The sequence below is a fragment of the Lissotriton helveticus genome, chromosome 8 (assembly GCF_964261635.1).
Source record: "Lissotriton helveticus chromosome 8, aLisHel1.1, whole genome shotgun sequence".
Lineage (NCBI taxonomy): Eukaryota > Metazoa > Chordata > Amphibia > Caudata > Salamandridae > Lissotriton > Lissotriton helveticus.
In genome coordinates, this window is record NC_136069.1 from 1,718,316,490 (window position 1) to 1,718,332,210 (window position 15,721).

Below are 15,721 nucleotides of genomic sequence, written 5' to 3' on the forward strand. Positions count from 1 at the left end.
CCTTCCTTATCACTGCATCCTCACAATATCACGCACTCCTTTCCCCCCCCCTCCCGGGGCATTGCTCCACCTTTCACTAAATACTTGACTATTGATGTTATTGAACACGCATCCCCATTGTGATTAAAACAATGTGGTTTCATTTAATGTCTACGTGATTGTTGTCTTTAATAAGTTTTATTCTGTGTTGTCAATCTCATTGGGACCCCTTCCTCATAGTACACTCCTCACAAGCAGCGCTCACTCCTCACAAGCAGCGCTCAGTCCTCAAGCAGCGCTCAGTCCTCAAGCAGCGCTCAGTCCTCACAAGCAGCGCTCAGTCCTCAAGCAGCGCTCACTCCTCACATGCAGCGCTCAGTCCTCAAGCAGCGCTCAGTCCTCAAGCAGCGCTCACTCCTCACAAGCAGCGCTCACTCCTCACAAGCAGCGCTCAGTCCTCAAGCAGCGCTCACTCCTCACAAGCAGCGCTCAGTCCTCAAGCAGCGCTCACTCCTCACATGCAGCGCTCACTCCTCACAAGCATCCTTCCCTCGAAGAGGGACAGTCCGCCCCCTCGAGCCCCCGCTGACAGCTTCAAAGAAAGCTACAAGTGTCCCTCTACCTCCGATGTAAAGCTGGAGAGAAGGAGCGGATTCTTTATCGGAACAGCAGATTAAACATAAACAAGCTTTTGCAATGCAATAGGTCTCGCGTTTGCGAGAGTTTATGCGATTAGTAATGTCAATGCCTTTATTTATATTTTAAAACCCAAAACATAAAAAATGTATGGTCATTTACAATGCCAACAGCTCAAACTCACATAAGTGCGAGACCTATTGCATTGCTACTGTTTGTTTAGGACTTGTGTCCTGCACACACAGATATGAACACAGCACTCCACCGAAACCTGCTCCCGGATTCAAGGCGCTTTATAGACACACGTGCCCTCGCAGCGGCTCCAGCAGCGATCGATGCGTTTCAGCTCCTCGGAGCCGGGATCAGGAGAGGAGGAGACGATGGAGGCAGGAAGGGTCCGAACTGGAACCTTCCAGGGTTAGAAGAGCCGACACTGCAGAGCACAGCTGGAGGGTGGACCGGACACATCACCCACAAAGCCTTGCACTCCTCCTCTCCTCGCTACCTGGCGAATAAACTGAAACTCTCTGGTGGCTCTAGACGTTCACGCAATGCGGAGAATCTACTGCTTGAACCTCCCACTTTCAAGAAGGAGAGAACAATGGCCCAATCCTTTTCAGGCAACGCGGTGAGAATCTGGAACTCCTTACCGCCTCAGCTCCGGACCACCGCCTCCTCCCAGGCCTTCAAAAGGGGCCTCAAAGTTCTCCTCCTCCAGAGACACCGCCAAAAGTAATTCACGTCCTCTTGGTATTTGGAGGAAGACTTCCCACTACTGATAATTTCTACTTTTCATGACCATGGAAGTGCCTTCCCAGTGTGTTCTTGTGGTTGGAGTGTCTGCCTTTTTGCAGTATTTTCCATGTACTTGTGTTTGGTGCCCTTTTGTAACATGCACACACCACTCTGCCCTTGCAACACACGGCTGCTACCTCTCACATGTCTTTACCTTTGATACTGGCACAAGTGCCACCTTTGCCTACATAACGCTTGTTCCTGAGCCTGAGTGTCTAGCACCTTTTGCAGTATTATACCTCAAATGATACTTTGTTCTCTCTTGTAACTGCACACTTGTCACTTTTCCTCTTGTGCACTTTTTACTACCTCAAGTATTTTTGGTTGCTCACAATTGTCACTATTACCTTATGTAACGCAACGTATGCTTTTGCAATCTGTTCTTTTGTAATGTTTCTCATGATGTTTCGTTTCTGTTCCTATTGTGAAGCGCTCTGACGCCTTCGGGGAAAGTCTGCGCTATATAAAAATGCACAAATAAAAAATAAAATAAATAAAATAAATGTGCTGCACCGCCTGCTGGCGCCCCCCCCGCCCCTCAGGAGTCCTTCACTTCTAACCCCCCCCCCCTCTCCGCCCTCCCCTGATATGTAGAAACTGCTCTTCCAGGCACTTTGACCGAAAGTAAATAGCGCTTGAAGCCGGGGCTGCGGCTCCGGGGGGCGCCTGCGCTCTCGGCCGCTCTAGCCCCCCCCCCCCCCCTCCTCAGCCGGGGGCCCGGGGCGGGGATCGGAAGCCGTGGGTGGGACACACGAACTTTAGAGGCCTCGCCCCCCCCCCCCCTCAGAGCTGCGCAGCCGCGTTGTGGACGCGGGCCCTGGCGGGGACGAAGAAGAGGTAAAGGACCCTCTGCGGCCTGACCCCGGCCCCTCTGTGCGACGCGGAAGGAGGGCCCTCCTGCACCGGTGAGTCTCCTGCATGGATGTCGTGCCCCCCCCCCCAGACACACCTCCCGCTCCTAGGCAGGGATTCACCCTCGAGTTGTGCAAAGTTTGAACCCGCCTCCACTTTCACCAGGGTCTGTCTTTGCTGTCAATCACCCGGGAGGGGCCCTTTGAATGCCCCCTTTGCCCTCACTGGCTGTACACCAGGCGCCGCCATGATTGCCTGAGCACGCGCTCTGTACATTATGCTACACCCTAGCGCCTCATTCTGCTGCTGGGAGTCGAGGCGCTGTGTTTGACGCACACACGGCTTCACGCACACACGGCCGGGGGACAAGGACACGAGGCCAGAGGTTGCAAGGCCCTCGAGGCGCTGCGGGCAGGGCGCGGCCATGATTCCTTCACCGTCTGCTCTGTACATTATGCTACACCCTAGCGCCTCATTCTGCTGCTGGGAGTCGAGGCGCTGTGTTTGACGCACACCTGACAGCTCGGGAGCAGCTCCGTGCGGTGCCGGGGTCAGGGATGTGGGAGCTCCGGACAAAGAGTGAATGTTTTACACGAAACATTATTCAGCAATGCAAGTCTGGGTGAATGTCCGGGCGCCCTCGGCCCTGCCAGGGGGTGAGGAGGAGCCGCTCCCTCTGCGGTCCGCTCTGCCCGCGCTGCTGTCCGTGACAGGAACAGTCACTCCTTCTTCAGAGTGACACTTCTGACACTCTCAGGACGGCACCGTTAAAAGACTGGCCCTCAAAAGTCTTCATCCCAGATAAATCTTAGCACATAGACGTCTTCAGGGCTGCAGCAGGATCTGTGTGAGAATGAGCATTTGAAGGGTTTGTTTAACTTACATTTCAGGAGATTCTGACGCGCATCAAGGATTAGAGTGATCAAGAACTAATTGGCCACTCGGGGTACATCTATGAACGGTGTTTATATTGAGTGTTTTTCCTATGATTTTGAATACAGCAATAGAATTTGCCTCGGGACTAGCTACTGTGGATTGTCCACGTGACATGTTTAATATTGTGAGTATGAGATACGGTGATTAGATCCCTGTTTTGTTACTAAGACTCTAGTGGCGGTTTATTGCTGGCTCTTTCATTAATTGATGTTGGGGCACCAGGATGAGATTTGAGATTTATTTACATACACCTCTATTTCAGGGATGATTACTATGTGTGCACAATTCACAATTTATTGATGGATTGTTGGCTGGACTCTAGACGCCCAAGACTTCAACACAGTATATGAGGTTCGTTTAATGGCTGGCTGTCCTCTGTAGACTCATAGTCATTATGAAACTAAATTCACTTTATGTTGGACCTTTATTGGGCTTTTTGGTTCCATTCTTTTTCGAGAGCACAGGGTGTTGGTTGCATTTGTACCTTTCCTTTGATCCTTCCTATATTTAAACTGACAATAATGGATTGTGTACAATGATGTATTAGCAATGTACTTTTATATTATTATTTGGGTTGCAGCCCTGAAGAAGTCAAATGTGCTAAGATTTAAGCGGGACGAAACACGTGTTGGCTGCTTTCTTTCGATCAAGTTTTCGATCAATAAAGCATTATTTTGGATGACCTCATGAACTGGCGTTTGTGTGGAAACATAATACAGAATCTGGGATGAACTGTGCCAACTGAGGAGTATTCGCTCGGAGAGAGACTGTATATGGACAGTATTGATTTATTGTATACTGAGTGCTCAGAGAAGCCTTTTGTGTGATATGATCATCTGCACCTGTGGATTGTGGTGGGGTTGTATGGTAACCGACCTCTCTTCCCCTTGCAGCACCATTGGAGACGCAGTATATTTTACATTCCCGGACTTGCTGAGCGCCCTCTTATATCTGTGGTTCCCATTGAATTTAGAACAGTTAAAAGACGGGCTTTGGCAGCAGATATTGGTCATTCTTAATGTATTTTCAATTAATTAACAGCAGTTATTGTGCTCATCTCTCAATTAAAAAAACAGCAATAGGTAGAAGGGGTGGTCTCCTTCATCGCCCCCCCTTTCTGGTAATCAGTTTAGAAGATGAACATATTTTTAAGGGGGACAAATATAAAAATCTATTTAAAAATAGACCATTCTACGTCTGCCTTCATAAGCACACCCCTTCGTTGATACTAGACTGAAGAGGAGCTAGTTAGGCTGAGCTCTGAAGTGGCCCTAAAACAATCCCTCTCGGTGCTATGGCTCAGTGTGGTCCTCTCAATCCCTCTCGGTGCTCAGTGTGGTCCTATCAATCCCTCTCGCTGCTATGGCTCAGTGTGGCCCTCTCAATCCCTCTCGGTGCTATGGCTCAGTGTTGTCCTCTCAATCCCTCTCGGTGCTCAGTGTGGCCCTCTCATTCCCTCTCGGTACTATGGCTAAGTGTGGTCCTCTCAATCCCTCTCGGTGCTCAGTGTGGTCCTATCAATCCCTCTCGGTGCTATAGCTCAGTGTGGTCCTCTCAATCCCTCTCGGTGCTCAGTGTGGTCCTATCAATCCCTCTCGGTGCTATAGCTCAGTGTGGTCCTATCAATCCCTCTCGGTGCTATGGCTCAGTGTGGCCCTCTCAATCCCTCTCGGTGCTATAGCTCAGTGTGGTCCTCTCAATCCCTCTCGGTGCTATGGCTCAGTGTGGTCCTCTCAATCCCTCTCGGTGCTATAGCTCAGTGTGGTCCTATCAATCCCTCTCGGTGCTATGGCTCAGTGTGGTCCTATCAATCCCTCTCGGTGCTATGGCTCAGTGTGGTCCTCTCAATCACTCTCGGTGCTCAGTGTGGTCCTCTCAATCCCTCTCGGTGCTATGTCTCAGTGTGGTCCTCTCAATCCCTCTCGGTGCTCAGTGTGGTCCTCTCAATCCCTCTCGGTGCTCAGTGTGGACCTCTCAATCCCTCTCGGTGCTATGGCTCAGTGTGGTCCTCTCAATCCCTCTCTGTGCTCAGTGTGGTCCTCTCAATCCCTCTCGGTGCTATGGCTCAGTGTGGTCCTCTCAATCCCTCTCGGTGCTCAGTGTGGTCCTCTCAATCCCCCTCGGTGCTATGGCTCAGTGTGGTCCTATCAATCCCTCTCGGTGCTCAGTGTGGTCCTTTCAATCCCTCTCGGTGCTCAGTGTGGCCCTCTCAATCCCTCTCGGTGCTATGGCTCAGTGTGGTCCTCTCAATCCCTCTTGGTGCTATGGCTCAGTGTGGCCCTCTCAATCCCTCTCGGTGCTATAGCTCAGTGTGGTCCTCTCAATCCCTCTCGGTGCTCAGTGTGGCCCTCTCAATCCCTCTCGGTGCTATGGCTCAGTGTGGTCCTCTCAATCCCTCTCGGTGCTCAGTGTGGTCCTCTCAATCCCCCTCGGTGCTATGGCTCAGTGTGGTCCTATCAATCCCTCTCGGTGCTCAGTGTGGTCCTCTCAATCCCTCTCGGTGCTATGGCTCAGTGTGGCCCTCTCAATCTCTCTCGGTGCTATGGCTCAGTGTGGTCCTATCAATCCCTCTCGGTGCTATGGCTCAGTGTGGTCCTCTCAATCCCTCTCGGTGCTCAGTGTGGTCCTATCAATCCCTCTCGGTGCTATGGCTCAGTGTGGTCCTCTCAATCCCTCTCGGTGCTCAGTGTGGTCCTCTCAATCCCTCTCGGTGCTCAGTGTGGTCCTATCAATCCCTCTCGGTGCTCAGTGTGGTCCTTTCAATCCCTCTCGGTGCTCAGTGTGGCCCTCTCAATCTCTCTCGGTGCTATGGCTCAGTGTGGTCCTATCAATCCCTCTCGGTGCTATGGCTCAGTGTGGTCCTCTCAATCCCTCTCGGTGCTCAGTGTGGTCCTATCAATCCCTCTCGGTGCTATGGCTCAGTGTGGTCCTCTCAATCCCTCTCGGTGCTCAGTGTGGTCCTCTCAATCCCTCTCGGTGCTCAGTGTGGTCCTCTCAATCCCTCTCGGTGCTCAGTGTGGTCCTCTCAATCCCTTTCGGTGCTATGGCTCAGTGTGGTCCTCTCAATCCCTCTCGGTGCTCAGTGTGGTCCTATCAATCCCTCTCGGTGCTATGGCTCAGTGTGGTCCTCTCAATCCCTCTCGGTGCTCAGTGTGGTCCTATCAATCCCTCTCGGTGCTCAGTGTGGTCCTCTCAATCCCTCTCGGTGCTCAGTGTGGTCCTCTCAATCCCTCTCGGTGCTCAGTGTGGTCCTCTCAATCCCTCTCGGTGCTATGGCTCAGTGTGGTCCTCTCAATCCCTCTCGGTGCTCAGTGTGGTCCTCTCAATCCCCCTCGGTGCTATGGCTCAGTGTGGTCCTCTCAATCCCTCTCGGTGCTCAGTGTGGTCCTATCAATCCCTCTCGGTGCTATGGCTCAGTGTGGTCCTATCAATCCCTCTCGGTGCTATAGCTCAGTGTGGTCCTCTCAATCCCTCTCGGTGCTCAGTGTGGTCCTCTCAATCCCTCTCGGTGCTATGGCTCAGTGTGGTCCTCTCAATCCCTCTCGGTGCTCAGTGTGGTCCTCTCAATCCCCCTCGGTGCTATGGCTCAGTGAGGTCCTCTCAATCCCTCTCGGTGCTCAGTGTGGTCCTCTCAATCCCTTTCGGTGCTATGGCTCAGTGTGGTCCTCTCAATCCCTCTCGGTGCTCAGTGTGGTCCTCTCAATCCCTCTCGGTGCTATGGCTCAGTGTGGTCCTCTCAATCCCTCTCGGTGCTCAGTGTGGTCCTCTCAATCCCTCTCGGTGCTATGGCTCAGTGTGGTCCTCTCAATCCCTCTCGGTGCTATAGCTCAGTGTGGTCCTCTCAATCCCTCTCGGTGCTATGGCTCAGTGTGGTCCTCTCAATCCCTCTCGGTGCTATAGCTCAGTGTGGTCCTCTCAATCCCACTCGGTGCTATGGCTCAGTGTGGTCCTCTCAATCCCTCTCGGTGCTATGGCTCAGTGTGGCCCTCTCAATCCCTCTCGGTGCTCAGTGTGGTCCTCTCAATCCCTCTCGGTTCTCAGTGTGGTCCTCTCAATCCCTCTCGGTGCTATAGCTCAGTGTGGTCCTCTCAATCCCTCTCGGTGCTATGGCTCAGTGTGGTCCTCTCAATCCCTCTCGGTGCTATAGCTCAGTGTGGTCCTCTCAATCCCACTCGGTGCTATGGCTCAGTGTGGTCCTCTCAATCCCTCTCGGTGCTATGGCTCAGTGTGGCCCTCTCAATCCCTCTCGGTGCTCAGTGTGGTCCTCTCAATCCCTCTCGGTTCTCAGTGTGGTCCTCTCAATCCCTCTCGGTGCTATAGCTCAGTGTGGTCCTCTCAATCCCTCTCGGTGCTATGGCTCAGTGTGGTCCTCTCAATCCCTCTCGGTGCTATAGCTCAGTGTGGTCCTCTCAATCCCTCTCGGTGCTCAGTGAGGTCCTCTCAATCCTTCTCGGTGCTCAGTGTGGTCCTCTCAATCCCTCTCGGTGCTCAGTGTGGCCCTCTCAATCCCTCTCGGTGCTATGGCTCAGTGTGGTCCTCTCAATCCCTCTCGGTGCTATAGCTCAGTGTGGTCCTCTCAATCCCTCTCGGTGCTATAGCTCAGTGTGGTTCTCTCAATCCCTCTCGGTGCTCAGTGTGGTCCTCTTGTGGTAAATAAAATATTACCCTGGCAGAATTTCTAGGCATTAACAAAGTATCATGCATCAAATGAGAGACAGGATCCGTGGTGTCCAAGTTAAAATGGGCTTTATTCCAATAACTCGAGTCAAAGGGAGAATATGTTCCATCACCACTGAGGTTCAGGAAGAGTCTTCTAACATTTAATAACAATGAACAGCATATATACATTTTACTCCTTGTACATAGGGAGGAGCGCTCCAGGCAGAGCAAGAAAGAAAGAGATAAGAGCATGTGGGCGTACACTTGATGAGTCATAGGTAGATGATAGGTAGATGTCATAGGTGGGTGGGTACTTAGGGGAGGAGTTTGCATGACCAGCTGGAACTCTGCCATAATTGTGCAACTTGAGCATGGCGTGCAATTGACGTGTAACTGGGAGGAGAGCTGACTTTCGGCCTAGCAGAGACATCTCTTGTGTCAGGGCGAAAAGCACATCTTGTACAATCTGATATGATAGGGGATGTATTGTCTGAAGCAAAAGGTTGTTCACCACTAAGAATCAGAAAAGCATATATTTCTCCGTTCATTGCATGGGGGCTGAGACAGAGAGCTAGGCCTTATCTGTCGCGAACGGGTTCTGTTTACATTTCCTCACCGGGCAGGGATGCCACTCTGTACAGCAAAACAGATAACTGTTATTCATAACACTGTCTTGGCAGAAGTTCAGAAAGTGGTTCAACCACAAAAAAAGGCTCAGTACGATATTTATTTAAAAGTGCACAATGCAAAATACATGGGCCTTCATTTTAGCTTAACGTTTGTGGGACTTTAATGACTTCACTTGCAGGACATGTTTGCAGAGGCCTAGTGATTCAGGCCACTACGAGAAATATGCATGGGTGACATGCACATGAATGTAACATAGGGTGTATGTAGTGGACATTTTTTGGTCAGGCAAAATATCATTTTCCTCACTCTCAATCCCTCTCGCTGCTATGGCTCAGTGTGGTCCTCTCAATCCCTCTCGGTGCTCAGTGTGGCCCTCTCAATCCCTCTTGGTGCTATGGCTTAGTGTGGTCCTCTCAATCCCTCTCTGTGCTATAGCTCAGTGTGGTCCTCTCAGTGCTCAGTGTGGTCCTCTCAATCCCTCTCGCTGCTATGGCTCAGTGTGGCCCTCTCAATCCCTCTCGGTGCTATGGCTCAGTGTGGTCCTCTCAATCCCTCTCGGTGCTATGGCTCAGTGTGGTCCTCTCAATCCCTCTCGGTGCTATGGCTCAGTGTGGCCCTCTCAATCCCTCTCGGTGCTATGGCTCAGTGTGGCCCTCTCAATCCCTCTCGCTGCTATGGGTCAGTGTGGCCCTCTCAATCCCTCTCTGTGCTAAGGCTCTGTGTGGTCCTCTCAATCCCTCTCTGTGCTATGGCTCAGTGTGGTCCTCTCAATCCCTCTCGGTGCTCAGTGTGGGCCTCTCAATCCCTCACAGCGCTATGGCTCAGTGTGGTCCTCTCAATCCCTCTCGGTACTATGGCTAAGTGTGGTCCTCTCAATCCCCCTCGGTGCTATGGCTCTGTGTGGTCCTCTCAATCCCTCTCGGTACTATGGCTCTGTGTGGTCCTCTCAATCCCTCTCGGTGCTATGGCTCAGTGTGGTCCTCTCAATCCCTCTCGGTGCTCTGTGTGGTCCTCTCAATCCCTCTCGGTGCTATGGCTCAGTGTGGCCCTCTCAATTCCTCTCGGTGCTATGGCTCAGTGTGGTCCTCTCAATCCCTCTCGGTGCTATGGCTCAGTGTGGTCCTCTCAATCCCTCTCGGTGCTCAGTGTGGTCCTCTCAATCCCTCTCTGTGCTATGGCTCAGTGTGGTCCTCTCAATCCCTCTCGGTGCTCAGTGAGGTCCTCTCAATCCCTCTCGGTGCTATGGCTCAGTGAGGTCCTCTCAATCCCTCTCGGTGCTATGGCTCAGTGAGGTCCTCTCAATCCCTCTCGGTGCTATGGCTCAGTGAGGTCCTCTCAATCCCTCTCAGTGCTATGGCTCAGTGAGGTCCTCTCAATCCCTCTCGGTGCTCAGTGAGGTCCTCTCAATCCCTCTCTGTGCTATGGCTCAGTTTGGTCCTCTCAATCCCTCTCGGTGCTATGGCTCAGTGTGGTCCTCTCAATCCCTCTCGGTGCTCAGTGAGGTCCTCTCAATCCCTCTCGGTGCTATGGCTCAGTGTTGTCCTCTCAATCCCTCTCGGTGCTCAGTGAGGTCCTCTCAATCCCTCTCGGTGCTTTGGCTCAGTGTGGTCCTCTCAATCCCTCTCGGTGCTATGGCTCAGTTTGGTCCTCTCAATCCCTCTCGGTGCTATGGCTCAGTTTGGTCCTCTCAATCCCTCTCGGTGCTATGGCTCAGTTTGGTCCTTTCAATCCCTCTCGGCGCTATGGCTCAGTGTGGTCCTCTCAATCCCTCTCGGTGCTCAGTGAGGTCCTTTCAATCCCCCTCGGTGCTATGGCTCAGTGTAGTCCTCTCAATCCCTCTCGGCGCTATGGCTCAGTGTAGTCCTCTCAATCCCTCTCGGCGCTATGGCTCAGTGTAGTCCTATCAATCCCTCTCGGCGCTATAGCTCAGTGTGGTCCTATCAATCTCTCTCGGTGCTATGGCTCAGTGTGGTCCTCTCAATCCCTCTCGGTGCTCAGTGTGGTCCTCTCAATCCCTCTCGGTGCTCAGTGAGGTCCTCTCAATCCCTCTCGGTGCTATGGCTCAGTGTGGTCCTCTCAATCCCTCTCAGTGCTATGGCTCAGTGTGGTCCTCTCAATCCCTCTCGGTGCTCAGTGTGGTCCTCTCAATCCCTCTCGGTGCTATGGCTCAGTGTTGTCCTCTCAATCCCTCTCGGTGCTCAGTGTGGTCCTCTCAATCCCTCTCGGTGCTCAGTGAGGTCCTCTCAATCCCTCTCGGTGCTCAGTGAGGTCCTCTCAATCCCTCTCGGTGCTATGGCTCAGTGTGGTCCTCTCAATCCCTCTCAGTGCTATGGCTCAGTGTGGTCCTCTCAATCCCTCTCGGTGCTATGGCTCAGTGAGGTCCTCTCAATCCCTCTCGGTGCTATGGCTCAGTGTGGTCCTCTCAATCCCTCTCGGTGCTCAGTGAGGTCCTCTCAATCCCTCTCGGCGCTATGGCTCAGTGAGGTCCTCTCAATCCCTCTCGGCGCTATGGCTCAGTGAGGTCCTCTCAATCCCTCTCGGTGCTATGGCTCAGTGTGGTACTCTCAATCCCTCTCGGTGCTATGGCTCAGTTTGGTCCTTTCAATCCCTCTCGGTGCTATGGCTCAGTGTTGTCCTCTCAATCCCTCTCGGTGCTCAGTGAGGTCCTCTCAATCCCTCTCGGTGCTCAGTGAGGTCCTCTCAATCCCTCTCGGTACTATGGCTCAGTGTGGTACTCTCAATCCCTCTCGGTGCTATGGCTCAGTTTGGTCCTCTCAATCCCTCTCGGTGCTATGGCTCAGTTTGGTCCTCTCAATCCCTCTCGGTGCTATGGCTCAGTGTGGTTCTCTCAATCCCTCTCGGTGCTATGGCTCAGTGTTGTCCTCTCAATCCCTCTCGGTGCTCAGTGTGGTCCTCTCAATCCCTCTCGGTGCTCAGTGAGGTCCTCTCAATCCCTCTCGGTGCTATGGCTCAGTGTGGTCCTCTCAATCCCTCTCGGTGCTATGGCTCAGTTTGGTCCTCTCAATCCCTCTCGGTGCTCAGTGAGGTCCTCTCAATCCCTCTCGGTGCTATGGCTCAGTTTGGTCCTCTCAATCCCTCTCGGTGCTATGGCTCAGTTTGGTCCTCTCAATACCTCTCGGCGCTATGGCTCAGTGTAGTCCTCTCAATCCCTCTCGGCGCTATGGCTCAGTGTAGTCCTCTCAATCCCTCTCGGCGCTATGGCTCAGTGTAGTCCTATCAATCCCTCTCGGCGCTATAGCTCAGTGTGGTCCTATCAATCTCTCTCGGTGCTATGGCTCAGTGTAGTCCTATCAATCCCTCTCGGCGCTATAGCTCAGTGTGGTCCTATCAATCTCTCTCGGTGCTATGGCTCAGTTTGGTCCTCTCAATCCCTCTCGGTGCTATGGCTCAGTGAGGTCCTCTCAATCCCTCTCGGTGCTATGGCTCAGTGTTGTCCTCTCAATCCCTCTCGGTGCTCAGTGTTGTCCTCTCAATCCCTCTCGGTGCTCAGTGTGGTCCTCTCAATCCCTCTCAGTGCTATGGCTCAGTGAGGTCCTCTCAATCCCTCTCGGTGCTCAGTGTGGTCCTCTCAATCCCTCTCGGTGCTCAGTGAGGTCCTCTCAATCCCTCTCGGCGCTATGGCTCAGTGAGGTCCTCTCAATCCCTCTCGGCGCTATGGCTCAGTGAGGTCCTCTCAATCCCTCTCGGTGCTCAGTGAGGTCCTCTCAATCCCTCTCGGCGCTATGGCTCAGTGAGGTCCTCTCAATCCCTCTCGGCGCTATGGCTCAGTGAGGTCCTCTCAATCCCTCTCGGCGCTATGGCTCAGTGTGGTCCTCTCAATCCCTCTCGGTGCTCAGTGTGGTCCTATCAATCCCTCTCGGTGCTATAGCTCAGTGTTGTCCTCTCAATCCCTCTCGGTGCTATGGCTCAGTGTTGTCCTCTCAATCCCTCTCGGTGCTATGGCTCAGTGTTGTCCTCTCAATCCCTCTCGGTGCTCAGTGAGGTCCTCTCAATCCCTCTCGGTGCTATGGCTCAGTTTGGTCCTTTCAATCCCTCTCGGCGCTATGGCTCAGTGTGGTCCTCTCAATCCCTCTCGGTGCTATGGCTCAGTGTGGTCCTATCAATCCCTCTCGGTGCTATGGCTCAGTGTGGTCCTCTCAATCCCTCTCGGTGCTATGGCTCAGTGTGGCCCTCTCAATCCCTCTCGCTGCTATGGCTCAGTGTTGTCCTCTCAATCCCTCTCGGTGCTCAGTGAGGTCCTTTCAATCCCTCTCGGCGCTATGGCTCAGTGTAGTCCTCTCAATCCCTCTCGGCGCTATGGCTCAGTGTAGTCCTCTCAATCCCTCTCGGCGCTATGGCTCAGTGTAGTCCTCTCAATCCCTCTCGGCGCTATGGCTCAGTGTGGTCCTCTCAATCCCTCTCGGTGCTCAGTGTGGTCCTCTCAATCCCTCTCGGTGCTCAGTGAGGTCCTCTCAATCCCTCTCGGTGCTCAGTGTGGTCCTCTCAATCCCTCTCGGTGCTCAGTGAGGTCCTCTCAATCCCTCTCGGTGCTCAGTGTGGCCCTCTCAATCCCTCTCGGTGCTCAGTGTGGTCCTCTCAATCCCTCTCGGTGCTATGGCTCAGTGTGGCCCTCTCAATCCCTCTCGGTGCTATGGCTCAGTGTTGTCCTCTCAATCCCTCTCGGTGCTCAGTGAGGTCCTCTCAATCCCTCTCGGTGCTCAGTGTGGTCCTCTCAATCCCTCTCGGTGCTATGGCTCAGTGTGGCCCTCTCAATCCCTCTCGGTGCTATGGCTCAGTGTGGTCCTCTCAGTCCCTCTCGGTACTATGGCTCAGTGTGGCCCTCTCAATCCCTCTCGGTGCTCAGTGTGGCCCTCTCAATCCCTCTCGGTGCTATGGCTCAGTCTGGCCCTCTCAATCCCTCTCGGTGCTATGGCTCAGTGTGGTCCTCTCAGTCCCTCTCGGTACTATGGCTCAGTGTGGCCCTCTCAATCCCTCTCGGTGCTCAGTGTGGCCCTCTCAATCCCTCTCGGTGCTCAGTGTGGCCCTCTCAATCCCTCTCGGTGCTCAGTGAGGTCCTCTCAATCCCTCTCGGTGCTCAGTGTGGCCCTCTCAATCCCTCTCGGTGCTCAGTGTGGTCCTCTCAATCCCTCTCGGTGCTATGGCTCAGTGTGGCCCTCTCAATCCCTCTCGGTGCTATGGCTCAGTGTTGTCCTCTCAATCCCTCTCGGTGCTCAGTGTGGCCCTCTCAATCCCTCTCGGTGCTCAGTGTGGTCCTCTCAATCCCTCTCGGTGCTATGGCTCAGTGTGGCCCTCTCAATCTCTCTCGGCGCTATGGCTCAGTGAGGTCCTCTCAATCCCTCTCGGTGCTCAGTGTGGTCCTCTCAATCCCTCTCGGTGCTCAGTGAGGTCCTCTCAATCCCTCTCGGTGCTCAGTGAGGTCCTCTCAATCCCTCTCGGTGCTATGGCTCAGTATGGTCCTCTCAATCCCTCTCGGTGCTATGGCTCAGTTTGGTCCTTTCAATCCCTCTCGGCGCTATGGCTCAGTGTGGTCCTCTCAATCCCTCTCGGTGCTCAGTGAGGTCCTTTCAATCCCTCTCGGCGCTATGGCTCAGTGTAGTCCTCTCAATCCCTCTCGGCGCTATGGCTCAGTGTAGTCCTCTCAATCCCTCTCGGCGCTATGGCTCAGTGTAGTCCTCTCAATCCCTCTCGGTGCTATGGCTCAGTGAGGTCCTCTCAATCCCTCTCGGTGCTATGGCTCAGTGTGGCCCTCTCAATCCCTCTCGGTGCTATGGCTCAGTGTGGTCCTCTCAATCCCTCTCGGTGCTATAGCTCAGTGTGGTCCTCTCAATCCCTCTCGGTGCTATGGCTCAGTGTGGCCCTCTCAATCCCTCTCGGTACTATGGCTAAGTGTGGTCCTCTCAATCCCTCTCGGTGCTATGGCTCAGTGTGGCCCTCTCAATCCCTCTCGGCGCTATGGCTCAGTGTGGTCCTCTCAATCCCTCTCGGCGCTATGGCTCAGTGTGGTCCTCTCAATCCCTCTCGGTGCTCAGTGTGATCCTCTCAATCCCTCTCGGTGCTCAGTGAGGTCCTCTCAATCCCTCTCGGTGCTCAGTGTGGTCCTATCAATCCCTCTCGGTGCTCAGTGTGGTCCTCTCAATCCCTCTCGGCGCTATGGCTCAGTGTGGTCCTCTCAATCCCTCTCGGTGCTCAGTGTGGTCCTTTCAATCCCTCTCGGTGCTCAGTGTGGTCCTATCAATCCCTCTCGGTGCTCAGTGTGGCCCTCTCAATCCCTCTCGGTGCTATGGCTCAGTGTGGCCCTCTCAATCCCTCTCTGTACTATGGCTAAGTGTGGTCCTCTCAATCCCTCTCGGTGCTTTGGCTCAGTGTGGTCCTCTCAATCCCTCTCGGTGCTATGGCTCAGTGTGGCCCTCTCAATCCCTCTCGGCGCTATGGCTCAGTGTGGTCCTCTCAATCCCTCTCGGTGCTATGGCTCAGTGTGGTCCTCTCAATCCCTCTCGGTGCTGTGGCTCAGTGTGGCCCTCTCAATCTCTCTCGGTGCTATGGCTCAGTGTGGTTCTCTCAATCCCTCTCGGCGCTATGGCTCAGTGTGGCCCTCTCAATCCCTCTCGGTACTCAGTGTGGTCCTCTCAACCCCTCTCGGTGCAATGGTTCAGGGTGGTCCTCTCAATCCCTTTCGGTGCTACGGCTCAGTATGGTCCTCTCAATCTCTCTCAGTGCTATGGCTCAGTGCGGTCCTCTCAATCCCTCTCGGAGCTATAGCTCAGTGTGGTCCTCTCAATCCCTCTCGGTGCTCAGTGTGGTCCTCTCAATCCCTCTTGCTGCTATGGCTCAGTGTGGCCCTCTCAATCCCTCTCGGTGCTATGGCTCAGTGTGGTCCTCTCAATCCCTCTCGGTGCTATGGCTCAGTGTGGCCCTCTCAATCCCTCTCGGTGCTATGGCTCAGTGTGGTCCTCTCAATCCCTCTCGGTGCTATGGCTCAGTGTGGTCCTATCAATCCCTCTCGGTGCTATGGCTCAGTGTTGTCCTCTCAATCCCTCTCGGTGCTCAGTGTGGCCCTCTCATTCCCTCTCGGTACTATGGCTAAGTGTGGTCCTCTCAATCCCTCTCGGTGCTATGGCTCAGTGTGGTCCTCTCAATCCCTCTCGGTGCTATGGCTCAGTGTGGCCCTCTCAATCCCTCTCGGTGCTATGGCTCAGTGTGGTCCTCTCAATCC

At 53.7% G+C, this 15,721-nt stretch overlaps 1 protein-coding gene across 1 annotated transcript in view; it reads left to right on the top strand.

The window, feature by feature from the left end:
• Positions 1-2,194: 2,194 nt before the first annotated feature.
• Positions 2,195-15,721, top strand: part of LOC144773658 (NACHT, LRR and PYD domains-containing protein 12-like) — a 946,473-nt gene continuing 932,946 nt past the window's right edge. Inside the window, exon 1 of the mRNA XM_078658807.1 lies at positions 2,195-2,315. The gene's annotated coding sequence lies outside the window, so the exon portion shown is untranslated. The remainder of the gene's footprint in view (positions 2,316-15,721) is intronic.